The sequence below is a fragment of the Gorilla gorilla genome, chromosome 2, assembly GCF_029281585.2.
Source record: "Gorilla gorilla gorilla isolate KB3781 chromosome 2, NHGRI_mGorGor1-v2.1_pri, whole genome shotgun sequence".
Lineage (NCBI taxonomy): Eukaryota > Metazoa > Chordata > Mammalia > Primates > Hominidae > Gorilla > Gorilla gorilla.
The window spans coordinates 122,315,763-122,336,829 of record NC_086017.1 but is presented as its reverse complement, the minus strand read 5'-3'; positions in this window follow the sequence as shown (position 1 = coordinate 122,336,829).

The window sequence follows — 21,067 nt, the reverse complement described above, 5'->3', positions numbered from 1 at the left end:
GTCCTTGCTCTTATTTTGTCTTGGTTAGATCTTTTCAATTTGTAGGTTGAACAAATTCTATTTCTGTGTCTTCATATAGGCATTGAGAATCTTAACATCTAGAAATATACCTGTAGTCACCAATTTATCTTTAACACTGAGGATATAGAACATATTTTGCCCAATGCATAATAATACAGTGACCGATCAATCAGTGATTCCTTAATTAATAAGGAATTGAGCATAAGCATTCTATTTCTTTTTGTCTTAATTGGAACTTGGAACAAATTTACCTTTTCCCTCTTAATTGAAGAATGGCAACATTCATTAGGTAACTATTGAAGTAAAAGTTTTACTCAGGGGCCTCTTTAGAGTTCTGCTAGTCTCTCTAGCAAGAACTTAACTAAACGAGATCTTAGAAGTAATCATTTTGATATATAAGGCATTGTAGAAGCATCAATGCCGTAATAATAATAATAGTAATAAGATTCATACCTATGTCTTTTTAAAATAGTGAAGAGAAGAGGAAAATAGAAGATAAGAATGAAATACATGGGTTGTGTAAATAACTTCTATTGGAGAAATCATGATGTTAATGCTTTTAAGTATGTCTTATTAAAGAAGATCAAGGGGGGAAGAAAAAGAAGGAGGAGCAGGAGGAAAAGGAGATTTTTAAATAAAGGAGAAAATAGACACAAGCCAAAGGATTTTCATGGAAAAGCGTTAAAGAGGAATAAAAGAATCTCATTCAAAAAGGATGCTAAAGGCATTCTAAGACCATGGAAAATGCTCACTGGTTCACAATTTTGGACTGTTAGAGCTGGGAGGGCATCTTTAATCTACTTTAATCTCTCTCTCTCTCTCACTTCCTCCTATTCCATTTTTCGCTCTTTCTCTGTCTCTGCATTCTTCCTCTGTCTCTTCATTCTCCTTTGGATGAGGGAATTGGGATCCAAAATGTTAATATAATCTTTCTCAAATTATACAGCTCTGGGGCAGAGCTAAGGTTAAAAACCTAAACCTCTTGATTTCTAGCCCAGTTTTCTTTTTGCTTCAGTGGATGGGGACAAAAAATATAGCAATGCCAAAATACAGTACACTCAAACATAAATCATGGTTAACTAAACTACTGCTGAGGTTGGGTGGCTTAAGAACCGGACTTCTGTGTGTGTCTAAATTGGGAGTACACAGTTAAAGATTTCAGCAATTACTCGTATTTCTCTCCTGCTGTTTTGTACATAGTAAGTGATGAATAAATATAATCTATAATAAACTATTGGATTATTGTTGAATTTCTCCCCAGGCTGACTCTTTAAGTAGACCTTTGATGGTGGAGTTACTATGACCTCGAGCCCTTAGCTGCCTCCAACTTCTACCGCATTCCCCATGCCAGTCATGAACCCTAGATCACCGTGTTCTGTAAAACAGCTGGAGACAGTCACACACTGAGTAAACTTCATTCTCTAAATCACTAGCCCTTGATAGATTCAGACAGTTGCTCCTAATTAATGTTCAGGAATTCTTTGTTCCCCTAATTAATTCTCTGGAAAGTTCACATTATAGACGCTGTTGTGTTTTACTTCCATCTTCATGTCTAGTTTTATCTTCTGAGCCAATAACCCCATCTATTATTTCACTGAGAAGCTTGAGGCCATTTTCTTTTCCTATTTCCAGAAGCTATCTATGTATGTAATTTGGGCACATATCTATGTACTTCTACACACTCATCTTCTTTCCTAGTTTAACTTTTACATCTGCCTCCTAGTCCCATTTTCCCTTCTCCATTTCCAACCTTCCCAATTTCCCCACCTCTTCATATTTTTTTCTATCATTAATATCTGGTTTGCTCAAAATATTTCTTCAGTGATCTCTCTCTCTCTCCCTCTCTCTCTCTCTCTCTCATACCTTTAAAAATGTTCATGTCTCCACCCTCTTGCTGCTTATTTACCCGGCCCTGGCTCTTAGAAAATGCATTAACTCTCAGTATTTGAATTATTGCTATTGTTTAAATCCTTTGCAGACCTGTATCTCCAGCCCATAGCTTTCTCCAGAGCCATGGCTAAATTCTACTCAATTATGTTCAAAACCATTCCAGTTTAGTTCAGTCCATTTAAGGAATTTTGATTTCCCATTTGTTATCACCTTTCTTTTTTTATTTCTGACTTGTTACACCTTTATTTCATTTTTCTTGGCTCTCTGATCTCCTTTTATATTTACAATTACTCCAGTAATCCTCCCTTCAGTTTCTCCTTGCTTCAATCACATTCTATTATGGTTCAAATTGGCATTTCCGTATAACAGAATTCACTCTTCTATTTCTGCTTTGGTATTACATGCCAGGTATATAACCACCCATACTCATGGAATTGATAAACGTGTTTCCTGCATAGGCTCTTCTCAAGTAGCTGGTGATTAGGTAACTGTATGGCCAATTTCTTATTATCTCACATCCCAGTGATTAACAATGGCCTTCATGCAAGATTTGTAGCCAGTGGATTCTGAGCAAAAATGAGAGACTAAGCTCCCCAAAACATATTTTTGTTCACATCATCCATCTCTTCAAAATTCTTCACTGTCTTCCCATGATGTATTCTATAGGGTAGAGCCCAAATCCTTCAGTCTGGAATTCAGGGTTTCCACTCAAGTCCACATCTCTGATCTCCTCACATCTCTCATCAACATGAGTGCACCTCTTTTTACAAATCTACCAGATTTATCTACCCAGACCTGTGTGTGCTTTTTCACTGCAGCACTTTTGCTTATGCCATCCTTTCCACTATAAATCAATAACACCACTATATCCTATCTACATCTTACCTATCTGATGCCAAAAACATTTTTAAAATAAAATTCAACATCCATTACTGCTTAAAACTCTTAGTTACCTAGGACCAGATAGACTCTTCCTTAATTTGATAAAGGATTTCATCCTAAACCAATAGCCAGTATCATATTTAATAGTAAAATTCAAATGACTTCTATTAAAATTCAAAATAATATAAGGATGCTGGCTGTTACCAAAATGATTTCATACTGCATTTGATATCTCTATATTAAGAGACATTTATTTTGGAAAGGAGAGACCAACGTTATCTTAATTTGCAGATTATATGGCTGTTGCCTACTTAGACAACCCAAGAGAATCAAACGTAAAGAGTAATGGAACTAATAAGAGAGTTCTCCAGGTTTGCTGATTATAAAATAAATATTCAAAAAGCAATAGATTTCTTATATACCTGCAATAACTAGTTAGAAAAAAATAGAATGAAATATTATTTACAAAAAATATACAAATATTTTATAATAAGAAAGAATAAATTTCACAAGAAAATTTCAGGATTTATATGAATAAATCTGCAACATTTTAATGAAACCTATATATCATATCAATCATTCAATACTCAATTCTGTCACCTCCAAAAAGCTTTCCAAAACCAAGATAAAAATATTCTGTCTCATCTGAACTCCTGTCATTTTTATTGAAAATAACAGTCAACTAATTCTTAATCACATAGTTCTTCACATTTAGACTGAGATTCTCAAAAACAAAGGTTGTGCTATTTGTATGGTGCTTATCATATAACTTTGGTCACTTTAATCTTTTCAGCCTTGCTTTCTTATCTGTAAAATGGGAATTATGTGAATATGTTCATCACCAGGTTACTATGTAGGTTAAATGTATAATTCATAATTAATGGTAATTTTAATAATTTATAGTAAATAACATTAGATAATTATAAAATCACATATTAATTATTTAAATTACTAGGTTAAGTTTGTAATTCCCTAGTGTATGACATCGCACATAATAAGGCCTCAACAAATGGTACCCTTTAGTTGTAACTTTTGGTACAACTCTTGGTTACACAGAGTTGACCAAAGTGTTGACGATTGTCAAGAATGAATAAGCCCTTTATTTCTAGGGATAGAAATATGGGAAGAAACACAGGAAAAACACAGCAACTACAATTCAGAAGTAAAGAAAGTCAGAAACCAGGTAAAACAAGGTAAGGGACTAGGAATCAGTAGAACACATACATAGTTTGGGACTGCTTTATAGTAAAGGTTGCTGAGAAAGAATGGATCCAACGGATACTTCAGAGATCAGAAGTCTCCGAAGTAATGGAAAATCTTTCACATGTTTTTGAAAGAATATTACACTTATGCCAGTAGGAAGGTGGATGTATCCAGGGAGGTGACAATTTGGGTTTGCTAATGTTTTAAGAACTAATCATACAGAAAGATTAAAAATAGTAGCTCTCAAATCAATGGGAATATGAGTGTGGTGGCAGCAGCCAAACTGTACACTATTAAAATGTCACGTCTATTCCTGTAGTAAATGCACAGTAAATGTGCTTTGGATAAATGCCATGCACTTTAACAATAACTAAGATCACCTAGAGTGATCTTGATTTAAGGTATAATGAAACAATTGATTATTATCAACTGGTTCAAAAGCCAAATTCCAATTAAAAATATTTATTCCACATGAGCTACAAAACTACCAAAGTATATTCTGAATCAGGCTTAAGCTAGCCAGTTTGACTTCAAGAGAAATTAATTTTTAAAATTATCCATCCTCAAATTCTTCAAAAAGAATTTAAGGCAGCAAAATTCCTATTTTTATTCTAATTCTGGTAAATAGTATCAAATCCCACTTCTAGAACAGATGAGAACCCTCTTGTAATTTATGTTACGTAACATTTATATGTCCTTAAGTATTTTATGATCAACAAGTTTTCACCTGTATACCTAGGTAACAAACCTGAACATTCTGCACATGTATCTCAGAAATTAAAGTGTAAGTTAAAAAAGTTAAAAAAAAAAAAGAGAGAGAAATGATGGTGTTCTGTCTGAGATCTGGATTAAAATTCTGACCCTGCCGCTTACTAACTGTGTTACTTGGGTGAGTTATTTACCCCCTTAAAAACTCATTTTCCTCATCTATACATTGTTTGACGGTAATTTCCACCTTTTGAGTTGTTTTGAGGATAAAGTGAGATGATTTATATAGAAAAACCTTAGTAAATTGTACTAATTAACACCATGAAAATAATATAAACACTATAAAATGTGTGTGTGCATGCGTGTGTGTATGTGTGTGTGTGTTTCAAGGCCTTAAGAAGGCAAGTTTATCAAGTGAATTGACTAAGCTGTAAGTTTTATGAAGGTTGGAACCATAACTGATTTTTTTTAACGTGGAGTTTAGCTCAGTACCTGGTAATCCACAGATATTCGTTGAGTGAAAAAAATGAATAAACAGATATAGAGACATTCAAGAGGAGGCAGTTTTTAGAAGGAAGGTTTAGAAGGAAACTGGGTTACACTCACTCATGCACCTCTTTTGTTGCCTCATGTCTTTTTACCAGGACAATACAAATTCAAGGAATTCAGGGACACTAAAATCTGTATAGTATAAAGTGAAAACACTGCCATCCAGCTGATGAATGTTTATAACTAAGAGTAAACAAGATAACATGGATCATAGCCTAGTTGTTGCATAGTACTTCCATTCCTCAAGTAACCCTTTGGGTTTCTTAGTAACCTTATGTTCTCAAAGATAATCATGCAAATCAGGATGATGCTTATCAAAAAAGATATAAAAGCACACTGATAAACTATACATCCAATCAAGAACTAATCACACATCTTTGAAGATTTATGAGATGTCCCTATAGGAAAGGGTTGGTAAACAATAGGCAGCAGCCAAAAAAAAAAAAAAAAAAGTGGCTACTAGAATCATTCAGCTCACAAATGTACCTCCTTCTTCCTCACTTGGATAGGAGATCTTAGGGGTCACTCAGAGCCTTTGTGGTGTGGACTGCTTTGTCCTGGACCTTGTAGGAAAGTGAAGCTTGAAAGCACTTATCTAATAAAGACAAATGTGAAAGAAAAAAATATGTAAACCCCATGCAACAACTAAAGAGAATATGGCTAAAAGAACCAACTTTAGAATCAGGTTTATTGGGGCAGAATTCTGGCTCCTTCACTTATGAACAAAGTGACCATATTAAAGTAATGTAAAATTTCTGTGTCTTGGTTCTCATGGGAGTGATGATATTTTGTAGGGTGACTTGAGTACTCAATGCAACAACACAGGTCATCCATTTGGTGAAAGCATTCGATAATGAAAGCTATTATTTTTATGTTAAGGAAAATGATCTCAATCTTGGAAATAAAAGCACTTTTTTCCTTCTTAAAAATCAATTAATAATAATCTTGCCTTTCCTTAACTTTTTAAATGCCTGAACGTTGAGAGTTGAATTGTTGCTAATTGAGAGAATAGAAAAACCAGAGAAAAAGGAGACACGGGGCCATTGCTGAGGAAGAAAGACCTCTGTTTTTCATTTCTGATTAAGCCCTATCTGAAACCAACTTTCAGTGTGGCTTGGAACTGGACAACCAGGTTCTAGTGGCACCCTGCCATTGTGTCCAGAATTGGTTCCTTCTGGTGGGTTCTTGGTCTCCCTGACTTCAAGAATGAAGCCGCAGACCTTCACGGTGAGTGTTACAGCTCATAAAAGGTAGTGTGGACACAAAGAGTGAGCAGCAGCAAGATTTATTGCGAAGAGCAAAAGAACAAAGCTCCCACGATGTGGAAGGGGACCTGAGCGGGTTGCCACTGCTGGCTGGGTGGCCTGTTTTTATTCCCTTATTTGGCCCCGCCCATATCCTGCTGATTGGTTCATTTTACAGAGAGCTGATTGGTCCATTTTACAGAGTGCTGATTGGTGAGTTTACAAACATTTAGCTAGACACAGAGCACTGATTGCTGCATTTACAATCCTTTAGCTAGACAGAAGAGTTCTCCAAGTCCCCTACCGGACTAGCTAGACAGAGCACTGATTGGTAAATTTACAAACCTTTAGCTAGACAGAAAAGTTCTCCAAGTCCCCACCTGACCCAGAAGCCCAGCCGGCTTCACCTGTCACCACTACCAGCTGTGTTACCTTGGGCAAAATTCCTACCTCCCCAAGCCTCAGCGTCCACCTCTTTAAGATGAGAATGGTGCTACCTAATACAGAGAGTTGTTGGGGGTTTAAATGAAATTAGAGTATACAATGATTAGCACAATGCCCAGAAGATCTAAGCATTAAAAAAAATAGATAACAATAAAAATAATAAGTAGGACACCTTGCAATCTAGAAGTTTAATGTCATTGAAGAATTCCTTATAAGGACTTAAAACAGTGAATTCAAGGTAAAATGAAGTATTACTGGCATTACATATTTCATAACTAGAGTTAAAACTGATATCAATTTGGGAAAGGTTTTTACAAACTTGTGATAGACAATAAGCTCTTATTTTCCGTCTGATTTCCCCCCAAATTCTCCATTATTTTTCTCAAATCCTCACTCACTTTTGATTAATTTTTTTCCTTTTAGTCTTTCATGATGAGATATTTGTCAAATATTTTACACTTAACTACATGCTGTCACATAAAATGTCTCCAAATAACTTCAAATTCTAACCTGTAACCAAATGTGAAACCCCTGGGAAGACTGGAAAGTCTAGTAATGTCAAATTGAGCAACAAGGATACTTTGGGAACTCAAACCTTAAGGTGCAGTTAAAAAGAAGTTACCACTAATTGAGTACCTTTTACGTATCAGGTACTATGCTAGGCTTTTTACCTACTTAGGAGAATTCTCATAATAACACTGAAGGGTAAATACTATTATGCTCATATTTGGAAAGCAGACCTTGAGATGTGAGACAATTTGGTTAAGATCAAAGAGTTAAGGAATGGCAGAATCAGAGCTGAACTCTAAGTCTGTCTGACTTCAAAGCCTGCCCTTTCTTCCTTAAGCCTCAATCCCTCTCCCCAGGAAACTGGGCACCCACCCAAGCCCATGGCAGGGACCACAGCAACCTGCTGGTGACAACAGGGCCCACGCATCATCGCAGGCAGCACCATGAAATCCAGTCCCCATTAGAAGGTGGTGCTAAGGCAGCCGAGAGACTCCCTGCCCCGGATAGGATTGGCAATGGCACCAAGCTTGTCTGCAGGTGAGACCCAGAAAATCCAGCTTCGGCTGGCTTGCAAGAAGAAGGCAGAAGGGCAGGTAGAACCTGCAAGAAAGGGGTTTATAATTAGCCTATTTGGTCCAGCAGATTTCACATGTCGTTATTTCTCACAAAGATGTTTAGTTTTGCTGTTAACATGGCACTTTTTTCAAATGAACTTTTATGTGCTGCCTTTATGTAAATGAATATGTAAGTAAAAGCTCAAATGTTCTCACGTGAGATCATCAAGGTACAGAGAACTAGGGCCTCTGGGCCATTTGCTGGCTTATATTGGGTGGCCCCCACGGCACCTCTGTGGGTCCATATAGTTCTCAGGAGTAATTTAAAAATCACTACATTACATATTAATTATTATTTCTCCAAGTGTGCACAAAAATCAAACATACCGTTTTTACAATGCAGATGCTTGTTCCCCAGCTAAGACTTGCTATTTGGGGAGTTCTTAGCCAAATATCTAGATTTCCATTCCTTGCCATGTTCCAAATAATTTATATATATATGTGTGTGTGTGTGTGTGTGTGTGTATGTATATATATGAATGTTAAGCATATATATTATATATGTAGCTTAAAAGATTCAGAATTTAAAGAGCTCCATCATTCAGAACGTCTTTTTCTTTCTCTCTTTTTTAAGTGGATAATATTTTTATTTTAATTTTGAGGTCTTAAACTAAATTGTCTTGGTATTTAAAGCTCTATTTCTGCAGCTTTCAGTACAGAGAAAAAGAGTGAATTGAAGTTTAATTAATGTTTTTGTTTAACTTGTACTTTAGCTTCAGGGATACATGTGCAGGATTGTTATATAGGTAAATTGCCTGTCACAGGGGTTTGGTGTACAGATTATGTCATCACCCAGGTAATCAACAGAGTACCTGATAGATAGTTTTTTGATCTTTACCCTCCTCCCACCCTCTACCCTAAAGTAGGCCCTAGTATCTTTTGTTTCTTTCTTTGTGTTTATTTGTACTCAATGTTTAGCTCCCATATATAAGTGAGAACATGCGGTATTTGGTTTTCTGTTCCTCTGTTAGTTCGCTTAGGATAATGTCCTTCAGCTCCATCCATGTTGCTGCAAAGGACATGATCTCATTGTTTTTTATGGCTGTGTAGTATCCCATGGTATATATGGTACATTTTCTTTATACAGTCTACTGTTGATGGGCATTTAGGTTGATTCGATGTGTTTGCTATTGTGAATAATGCTGCTATGAACATATGCATGCATGTGTCTTTACGGAAGAACAATTTATATTTTTGGGGGTATATATGCAGTAATGGGATTGCTGGGTTGAATGGTAATTCTGCTTTGAGTTCTTCAAGAAATTGCAAAACTACTTTCCACAATGGCTGAACTAATTTACATTCCCACCAACAATGTATAAGCATCCCTTTTCTCTATAACTTCACCAGCATCTGTTATTTTCTGACTTTTTAACAACAGCCATTCTGACTGCTGTTAGATGGTATCTTATTGAGGATGTGATTTGCATTTCTCTACTGATTAGTAGTATTGAGCATTTTTCATATGCTTGTTGTCTGAGCATATGCCTTTTTTTGAAAAGTGTCTGTTCATGTCCTTTGCTCACTTTTTTAATGAGGTTGTTTGATTTTGCTAGTTCATTTGTTTAAATTCCTTATAGATTCTAAATATCAGACCTTTGTCACATGCACAGTTTGCAAATATTTTCTCTCATTCTGTAGGTTGTCTGTTTTGTCTGTTTACTCTGTTGACTTTTTTTCTTTTCTGTGCAAAAACTCTTTAGTTTAGGTACCATTTATCAATTTTTGTCTTTGTTGTAATTTCTTTTGGTGTCTTCATCATGAAATCTTTGCCAGGTCCTATGTCCTAGGCACCTAGAAAATAGATTTGTAAAGGATTTTTATAGTTTTAGGTTTCACATTTAAGTCTTTAATTTATCTTGAATTGATTTTTGTGTATGGTGTAAGAAAGGGATCCAGTTTCAATCTTCTGCATACGGCTAGCCAATTATCCCAGCATCATTTATCACATAGAAAGTCCATTCCCCATTGCTTGTTTTTGCCAACTTTGTCAAATATCGAATCATTGTTGGCAGGTGGTGTTATTTCTGGGGTCTCTATTGGTTCCATTGGTCTATGTGGCTGTGTTTTTACCAGGTATCATGCTGTTTTGGTTACTGTAGGCTTAGAGTGTAGTTTGAAGCTGTGTAGTACAGTATAATGTGATGCCTCCAGCTTTGTTCTTTTTGCTTAGGATTGCCTTGGCTATTTGGGCTAATTTTGGTTTCATATGAATTTTTAACAGTTGTTTCTAATTCTGCGAAGAATGTCATTGGTAGTTTGATAGGAATAGCATTGAATCTATAAATTCCTTTGGGAAGTATGGCCATTTTAACAATATTGATTCTTCCTATCTGTGAGCCTGGAATGTTTCTCCACTTGTTTATGTCATCTCTGATTTCCATCAGCAGTGTTTTGTAATTCTCATTGGAGAGAACTTCTTCCTCCCTCGTTAGGTGTATTCCTAGGTATTTTATTCTTTTATTTGTGGCTATTATTAATGGGATTGTGTTCTTGATTTGACTTTCAGCTTGAAGGTTCTTGGTGTAAAGGAATGCTGCAGATTTTGCTACATTGATTTTGTATTCTGAAACTTTGCTGAAGTTGTTTATCAGATCAAGGAGCTTTGGGGCAGAGACTGTGGGGTTATGTATGTGTAGAATTATATTATCTTCAAACAGGGATAGTTTGACTTCCTCTCTTCCTATTTGGATGCCTTTTATTTCTTTATTGCCTCATTGCAGTAGCCAGCACATCCAGGACTATGTTGCATAGGAGTTGTGAGAGAGTGTTCTTGTCTTGTGCTGGTTTTCAAGGGGAATGCTTCCAGCATTTACTCATTCAGTATGATGTTGGCTGTGGGGTTGTCATAGACGGCCTTTATTATTTTGAGGTATGTTCCTTCAGTACCTAGTTTATTGAGAGTTTTTGATGTTAAATTTTATGGGAAGCTTTTTATGTGTCTATTGAGATAATCATGGGATTTTTTAACATTCTGTTTATATAATAAATTAATTTATTGATTTGTGTATGTTGAACCAACCTCACATCCCAATGATGAAGCCTACTTGATCATAGGATATTAGCTTTTTGATGTGCTGCTGGATTCAGTTTGCTAATATTTTGTTGAAGATGTTTGCATCAAGGATATTAGCCTGAAGTTTTCCTTTTTTGTGTGTCTCTGCCATGTTTTGGTATCAGGATGATGCTGGCCTCACAGAATGAGTTAGGGAGGAGTCCCTCCTCCTCAACTTTTTGAAATAGTTTTAGTGGAAATTGTACCAGCCTTTCTTTATATATGTGATAGAATTCAGTTATGAATCCATCTGGTTCTGGGATTTCTCTGATTGGCAGGCTTTTTATTACTGGTTAAATTTCAGAGCTTGTTATTGGTCTGTTCAGGAATTCAATTTCTTCCTTGTTCAGTCTTGGAAGGCTGTATATTTCCAGGAATTTATCCATTTCTTCTAGATTTCCTAGCTTGTGTGCATAGGGGTGTACATAGTAGTCTCTGAGGTTTTTTTGTTTGTTTGTTTGTTTTGTTTGTTTGTTTTTGAGACAGAGTTTCGCTCTGTCACCCAGGCTGGAGTGCAGTGGCTCAATATTGGATCTTGGCTCACTGCAACCTCCATCTCCCAGGTTCAAGCCATTCTCATGCCTTGGCCTCCTGAGTAGTTGGGACTACGGGTGCCTGCCACCACACCTCGCAATTTTTTTTTGTATTTTTAGTAGAGATGGAATTTCACCATGTCGGTCAGGCTGGTCTTGAACTCCTGGCCTCAAGTGATCTGCCTGCCTCTGACTCTCAAAATGCTGGGATTACAGGCATGAGCTACCATGCCTGGCTAGCATTTTTTGTATTTCTGTGGGGTCAGGTCAGTGGTAATATCTCCTTTTTCATTTCGGATTGTGTTTATTTAGATCTTTTCTCTTTTTTTCTCTAGTAGCCTACCTACTGCTCTATTTATCTTATTAATTTTCTCAAAGTACCAATACTGAATTCATTAATCTTTTGTTTTTTTTTGTTTTTTTTTTTTGCATTTCAATTTCCTTCTAGAAATTCAGCTTGATTTTGGTGATTTTTTGTCTTCTGCAACTTTGTTGTTGGTTTTCTCTTGTTTCTCTAGTTCCTGTAGTTGTGATGTTAGTTTCTTAATTTGAAATTTTTCTATCTTTTTGATGTGGGCATTAAGTGCTATATACCTTCCTTTTAATATTGCTTAGCTGTAACACAGAGATTCTGGGATGTCGTATCTTTGTTCTTTTTAATTTCAAATAATTTCTTGTTTTCCACCGTAATTTTATTGTTTACCCTAAGGTCATTCAGGAGCAACTTGTTTAGTTTCCATGAATTTGTATGGTTTTGAGTGATTTTTTTTAGTATTGGTTTCTGTTTTTATTGTGCTGTGGTCTGAGAGTGTGGTTAGTATGATTTTGGGCTTTTTTTTTTAATTTGCTGAGTATTGTTTTATGTCCGACTGTGTGGTTGATTTTAGAGTATTTGGTAAAGTGTCAAGCTCAGGTCCTGCATACCTTTGTTAGTTTTCTGCCTCAATTTTAGGTCTAATACTGCCAGTGGGGTGTTTAAGTGTCCCACTATTATGGCTATATAAGTTACTTTGTAGTATCTATGAACTCATTTTATAAATCTAGGTGTGCCTGTGTGGGGTTCATGTATATTTAGGAGAGTTAGGTCTTGTTGAATCGAACCCTTTTTCACTATGTAATGCCTTTCTTTTTGTTTTTTGATCCTTGTTGGTTTAAAGTCTGTTTTGTCTGAAATAAGGATTGCAACCTCTGCTTCTTTCTGTTTTCTGTTTGTTGGTAGATTTTTCTCCATCCCCTTACTTTGAGCTTATGGGTCTCATTGCATATTAGATGGGTCTCTTGAAGAAATTGTACCGTTAGGTCTTGCTTCCTTTTCCAGCTTGCCAGTCTGCCTTTTAATTGTGCCATTTAGTCCAATTATATTCAAGGTTAATATTGATATGTGGGATTTGATCCTGTCATCATGTTGTTAGCTGGTTATTATGCAGACTTGTTTTTGTGGTTACTTTATAGTGTCAATAGTCTATGTACTGAAGTTATGTTTTTGTTTTTGTTTTGGTGGCTGGTAATGGTCTTTCCTTTCTATATTTAGCACTTTCTTCAGGACCTCTTTTAAGGCAGGCCTGGTGGTAACAAATTCCCTCAGCATTTGCTTGTCTGAAGAGGATCTAATTTCTCCTTTGCTTATGAAGTTTAGTTTGGCTAGATATGAAATTCTTGATTAGAAGTTCTTTTGTTTAAGAATGCTGAATATAGGTCCCCAATCTCTTCTGGCTTGTAGAGTTTCTGCTGAAAGGTCCACTGTAAGCCTGATTTGGCTCCCTTTGTAGGTGATCTCACCCTTTTCTCTAGCTGCCTTTAACATTTTTTCTTTCATTTCAGCCTTGCAGAACCTGATGACTATGTCTTGGAGATGGGGGATGGTGTTCTTGTGTAGTATCTTGCAGGGGTTCTCATGCCCTATATTTCATGAATTTGAATGTTGGCCTCTAGTGAGTTTGGGGAAATTTTCATAAATGATATCCTAAAATATGTTTTCTAAGTTGCTTGCTTTCTCTTTCTCTCTTTCAGGGATGCAATGGGTCATAGATTTGGTCTCTTTATGTAATGTGCTCATTTGCACCAGTGGGGACATTGACCTGGGGGTAAGGTGGTGGTGGGCATTGGGCTGGCTGTCTCTGTGCATGTTTGTACCAGCTGCAATGGTTTTCCAGGATAGGGACTGGCAGGTATGGACCGGTAGCAGTGACATGGGAAAAGGAGAGGCAAGATCCTACCAGGGGAAAGGAGAGGCAAGATCCACCTGCCCACCTGCACACCAACAAAATGATGTGGGGGGTGGTCATGGGTGAGTGCGTGCTGGAAAAGTGGCACAGGGGAGACTGCGGTGGAGGGAAATTGTGGGTGGGGGGTCAGTTGGGGGAGAATGTGGGTGGGCTGGTAGGGGTCAGAGGGGCCACTCTACTGGAGCTCTCCAAGAGTCAGGGGTGGTCTGCCTGTGCAGGAGCTGTGATGTGGACCCTGGGGAGGCAACCTGGCTGGGCATCTAAGGCTGCACTGCAAACAGGCATGGCTAGGCTGGGGCTGTGGGAGTTGCCAGCAGACAGGAGAATGCTCAGGTCTGACCAGTCCCATATCATGGACAAGATCACCCTCTCTGTTCAGGTCTGACAATTCACCTAAGGTTAAATTCTCCTAGGGGAGCAAGGTGGGTCTTGGGGGATGGGCATCCCTGGGCATGCTCCACTGCAGATGATCCCACACCAAGACTTCTGGGCTCTGCACTGGTTGGAGTTCTGTGCCTACCATGTCGCTAAGCAGCTCTTCCTGCCTACTTACATATTCGTGGCATCTCCTGCTGCCACGAATGGTGAGAGTGGGTCAGTTCTCACACGCTCAACTCACCCCTTACTCAGGAGGCACTGGGGGCCAGGAATGAGTCCCAGTGCACAGTAGCCCAGTGCAGGATTCCAGGCTGTGTTCTCCTTCCATCCACTCTCAATGCCTTTCCTTTAAAGATCTGTTCAGAGTGCACCGGTTTTCCCAATGTCTCAGTGCCTCAGTGTCAGGTATTCCTCCTGGCTGCATCTATTCAGCCATCTTGCCTCCAGCCTAAGAAGGTCTTTTTCAGTAAAGACTACAACTTGGCTGCAACCCTTCCCTGCTGAAATTACTTGCCTCTTGCTCTTGACCTAAAAATAATTGACAATGATGCCATACAGTGACAAACTTTTCTTGCTTACGTGAGTTACAGGATTCTTCCAATATCTAATAAAAGTGTGAAAAAGTACAGACATACAAAAACTGTCACGATACAGACTAAAGTAAAAAAAATCTTGAAAAAATTCCAACAATCTTTTGTTTCCTCCCCTAATTACATCTTTCATAAAATATTTCAGAGAAATAAAAAAATTGGGATTTTTGGCAAGATGGCCGAATAGGAATAGCTACATTGTGCAGCTCCCAGCAAGATCAATGCAGAAGGTGGGGAATTTCTGCAGTTCCAACAGAGGTACGTGGCTCATCTCATTGGGGCTGGTTAAACAGTGGGTGCAGCCCATGGAAGGGGAGCAGAAGCAGGGTGGGGCGTCACCTCACCTGGGAAGTGCAAGGTGTTGGGGAACTCCCTCTCCTAGCCAAATGAAGCTGTGAGGGATTCTGCCATAAGGAATGGTGCACTATGGCCCAGATGCTATGCGCTTTTCCCGTGGTCTTCACAACCCACAGACCAGGAGATTCCCTCGGGTTCCTACACCACCAGGGCCCTGGGTTTCAAGCATAAAACTGGGGGGCCATTTGGGCAGATACCTAGCTAGCTGCAGGAGTTTTTTTTTTTTTTCATACCCCAGTGGCCCCTGGAATGACAATGAGACAGAACTGTTCACTGTCCTGGAAAAGGGACTGAAGCCAGGGAGCCAAGTGGTCTAGCTCAGTGGATCCCACCCCCATGGAGCCCAGCAAGCTAAGACCCACTGGCTTGTAATTCTCGCTGCCAGCACAGCAGTCTGAAGTTGACCTGGGATGCTTGAGCTTGGTGGGGGAAGGGCATCCACCATTATTGAGGCTTGAGTAGGCTGCTTTCCCCTCACAGTATAAACAAAGCCACTGGGAAGTTCAGACTAGGCGGAGCCCACCACAGGTCCGTGAAGCAGCTGTAGCCAGACTGCTGCTCTGGATTCCTCCTCTCCTGGCAGGGCATCTCTGAAAGAAAGGCAGCAGCCCCAGTCAGGAGCTTATAGATAAAACTGCCATCTCCATGGGACAGAGGACCTGGGGGAAGAGGTGGCTGTGGGCACAGCTACAGCAGACTTAAACGTTCCTGCCTGCTGGCTCTGAAGAGAGCAGCGGATCTCCCAGCACAGTGCTCAAGCTCTGCTAAGGGACAGACTTCTTCCTCAGGTGGGTTTCTGACCTCCATGACTCCTGACTGGGAGACACCTCCCAGCAGGGGTTGACAGACACCTCATAAAGGAGAGCTCCACCTGGCATCTGGTGAGTGCCCCTTTGGGATGAAGCTTCCAGAGGAAGGATCAGGCAGCAATCTTTGCTGTTCTGCAGCCTCTTCTGGTTATACTGAGGCAAACAGGGTCCGGAGTGGACCTCCAGCAAACTCCAGCAGACGTGCAACAGAGGGGCCTGACTTTTAGAAGGAAAACTAACAAACAGAAAGCAATAGCATCAATATCAACAACAAGGATGTCCACACAGAAACCCCATCCAAAGGTCACCAACATCAAAGACTAAAGGTAGATAAATCCATGAAGATGAGAAAAAAACAGCACAAAAAGGCTGAAAATTCCAAAAACCAGAATACCTCTTCTCCTTCAAAGGATCACAGCTCCTCGCCTGCCAGGGAACAAAACTGGTTGGAGAATGAGTTTTACAAATTGACAGAAGTAGGCTTCAGAAGGTGGGTAATAAACTTCTTCGAGCTGAAGGAGCATGTCTTAACCCAAAGCAAGGAAGCTAAGAACCTTGAAAAAATGTTAGAGGAATTGCCAACTAGAATAACCAGTTTAGAGAACAGAAATGACCCAATGGAGCTGAAAAACACAACATGAGAACTTTGTGAAACATACACAAGTATCAATAGCCGAATCAATCAAGCAGAAGAAAGGATATCAGAGACTGAAGATCAACTTAATGAAATAAAGTGTGAAGACAAGATTAGAGAAAAAATAATAAAAAGGAACAAACAAAGCCTCCAAGAAATATGGGACTATGTGAAAAGTCCCTACATTTGATTTGTATACCTGAAAGTGATGGAGAATGGAAACAAGTTGGAAAATACTCTTCAGGATATTGTCCAGTACATTTGATTTGTATACCTGAAAGTGATGGAGAATGGAAACAAGTTGGAAAATACTCTTCAGGATATTGTCCAGTAGAGCTTCCTCAACCTAGCAAGACTGGCCAACATTCAAATTCAGGAAATACGGAGAACACCACAAAGATACTCCTCAAGAAGAGCAACCCCAAGACAAATAATCATCGTATTCATGAACGTTGAAATGAAGAATAAAATGTTAAGGGCAGCCAGAGAGAAAGGTTGAGTTACCCAAAAAATGAAGCTCATCAGACTAACGGTGGACCTCTCTGCTGAAACCCTACAAGCCAGAAGAGAGTGGGGGCCAATACTCAACATTCTTAAAGAAAATAATTTTCAAACCAGAGTTTCATATCCAGCCAAACAAAGCTTCATACTTGAAGGAGAAATAAAATCCTTTACAGACAAGCAAATGCTGAGAGATTTTGTCACTACTAGGCCTGCCTTACAAGAGGCCATGAAAGAAACACTAAATATGGAAAGGAAAAACCATTACAAGCCACTGCAAAAGCATAACAAATTGTAAAGACCATTGACACTATGAAGAAACTGCATCAACTAACGGGCAGAATAACCAGCTAGCATCTTAATGACAGGATCAAATTTACACATAACAATATGAACCTTAAATATAAATGGGCTAAATGCTCCAATTAAAAGACACAGACTGGCCGATTGGATAGAGTCAAGACCCATCGGTGTGCTGTATTAAGGAGACCCATCTCACATGGAAAGACACACATAGGCTCAAAACAAAGGAATGGAGGAATATTTACTAAGCAAATGGAAAGCAAAAAGAAAAAAAAAGCAGGGCTTGCAATCCTAGTCTCTGATAAAACAGACTTTAAACCAACAAAGATCAAAAAAGACAAAGAAGGGCATTACATATGGTAAAGGGATCAATAAAACAAAAAAACCTAACTATCCTCAATATATATGCACCCAATACAGGAGCACCCAGATTTATAAAGCAAGTTCTTAGAGACCTACAAAGAGACTTAGACACTCACACAATAATAGTGGGAGACTTTAACACCCCACTGTCAATATTAGACATATCAACAAGAGAGAAAATTAACAAGGATATTCAGGACTTGAACTCAGCTCTGGACCAAGCAGATTTAACAGACATCTATGGAACAATCCACCCCAAATCAACAGAATATACTTTTTTGTCAGCACCACATAGCACTTATTCTAAAATTGACCACATAATTGGAAGTAAAACACTCCTCAGCAAATGCAAAAGAATGGAAATCATAACAAACAGTCTCTCAGACCACAGTGCAGTCAAATTAGAACTCAGGATTAAGAAACTAATTTAAAACTGCACAATTACATGGAAACTGAAGAACCTGCTCCTGAATGACTACTGGGTAAATAACGAAATTAAGACAGAAATAAGTAAGTTCTCTGAAACCAATGAGAACAAAGACACAATGTACCAGAATCTCTGGGACACAGCTAAAGCAGTGTTTAGAGGGACATTTATAGCACTAAATGCCCACAAGAGAAAGCAGGAAAGATCTAAAATCAACACCCTAACATCACAATTAAAAGAACCAGAGAAGCAAAAGTAAACAAATTCAAAAGCTAGCAGGAGAGAAATAACTAAGATCAGAGCAGAACTGAAGGAGATAGAGACATGAAAAACCCTTTAAAAAATCAGTGAATCCGGGAGCTGGTTTTTGAAAAGATTGACAAAATAGATAGACCACTAGCCAGACTAATAAAGGAGAAAAGAGAGAAGAATCAAATAGACACAATAAAAATTGATAAAGTGGATATCACCACTGATCCCACAGATATACAAACTACCATCAGAGAATACTATAAACACATCCAGGCAAATAAACTAGAAAATCTAGAAGAAATCGATACATTCCTGAACACATACACCCTCCCAAGACTAAACCAGGAAGAAGCTGAATCCCTGAATAGACCAGTAACAAGTTCTGAAATTGAGGCAGTAATTAATAGCCTACCAACCAAAGCAGTTGAGGACCAGATGGATTCACAGCCGAATTCTACCAGAGGTACAAAGGGGAGCTGGTACCATTTCTTCTGAAACTATTCCAAGCAACAGAAAAGATGGACTCCTCCCTAACTCATTTTGTGAGGCCAGCATCATCCTGATACCGAAGCCTGGCAGAGACACTACAAAATGAAAATTTCAGGCCAATATCCCTGATGAACGTCGATGTGAAATCCTCAATAAAATACTGGCAAACTGAATCCAGTAGCACATCAAAAAGCTTATCCACCACGATCAAGTCGGCTTCATCCCTGGGATGAAACGCTGGTTCAACATACATAAATCAATACACGTAATCCATCACATAAGCAGAACCAGTAATAAAAACCGCATGATTATCTCAATAGATGCAGAAAAGGCCTTCGATAAAATTCAACACCCTTTCATGCTAAAAACTCTCAATAAACTAGGTATTGATGGAATGTATTTCAGAATAATAAGAGATATTTATGACAAACCCACAGCCAATATACTGAATGGGCAAAAGCTGGAAGCATTCCCTTTGAAAACCAGCACAAGACAAGGATGTCCTCTCTCACCACTCCTATTCAACACATTATTGGAAGTTCTGGCCATGGCAATCAGGCAAGAGAAAGAAATAAAGGGTATTGAAATAGGAAGACAGGAAGTCAAATTGTCTGTTTGCAGATGACATGATCGTACATTTAGAAAACCCCATAGTCTCAGCCCAAAATCTCCTTAAGCTGATAAGCCACTTCAGCAAAGTCACAGGATTCAAAATCAATGTGCAAAAATCACAAGCATTCCTATAAACCAATAATAGACAAACAGCCAAATCATGAGTGAACTCCCATTCACAATTACTATAAAAAGAATAAAATACCTGGGAATAAAACTTACAAGGCATGTGAAGGACCTCTTCAAGGGGAACTACAAACCACTGCTCAAGGAAATAAGAGAGGACACAAACAAATGGAAAAACATTCCATGCTCATGGATAGGAGGAATCAATATCAATAAAGTGGCCATATTGCCTAGAGTAATTTATAGATTCAATGCTATCCCCATCAAGATACCATTGATCTTCTTCATGGAATTTGAAAAACTACTTTAAATTTCATATGGAACCAAAAAACAGCCCAAATAGCCAAGACAATCCTGAGCAAAAAGAACAAAGCTAGAAGCATTACGCTACCTGACTTCAAACTATACTACAAGGCTACAGTAACCAAAACAGCAGCATGGAACTGGTACCAAGACCGATAAATAGACCAATGGAACAGAACAGAGGCCTCAGTAATAGCACCACACATCTACAACCATCTGATCTTTGACAAACCTGACAAAAGCAATGGGGAAAGGATTCCCTATTTAATAAATGGTGCTGGGAAAACTGGCTAGCCAAATGCAGAAAACTGAAACTGGACCCCTTCCTTTATACCTTACATAAAAATTAACTCAAGATGGATTAAAGACTTAAATGTAAGACCTAAAAACCATAAAAACCCTAGAAGAAAAACTAGAAAATACCATTCAGGATATAGGCATGGGCAAAGTGTTTGGTGTTTTCCATGACTAAAGCACCAAAAGCAGTGGCAACAAAAGCCAAAATTGATAAATGGGATCTAATTAAACTCAGGAGCTTCTGCACAGCAAAAGAAACGGTCATCAGAGTGAACAGGCAACCTATAGAATTGGAGAAAATTTTTTCAATCTATCCATCTGACAAAGGGCTAATATCCAGAATCTACAAAGAACTTAAACAAATTTACAAGAATAAAACAAACAACTTCATCAAAAAGTGGGCAAAGGATGTGAACAGACACTTCTCAAAAGAAGACATTTATGTGGCCAACAAACATATGAAAAAAAGCTCATCATCACTGGTCATTAGAGAAATACAAATCAAAACCACAATGACAAACCATCTCATGCCAGTTAGAATGGTGATCATTAAAAAGTCAGGAAACAACAGATGCTGGAGAGGATGTGGAGAAATAGGAATGCTTTTACACTATTGGTGGGATTGTAAATTAGTTCAACCATTGTGGAAGACAGTGGGTGATTCCTTAAGCATCTAGAACTAGAAATACCATTTGACCCAGCAATCCCATTAGTGGGTATGTACCCAAAGGATTATAAATCATTCTTG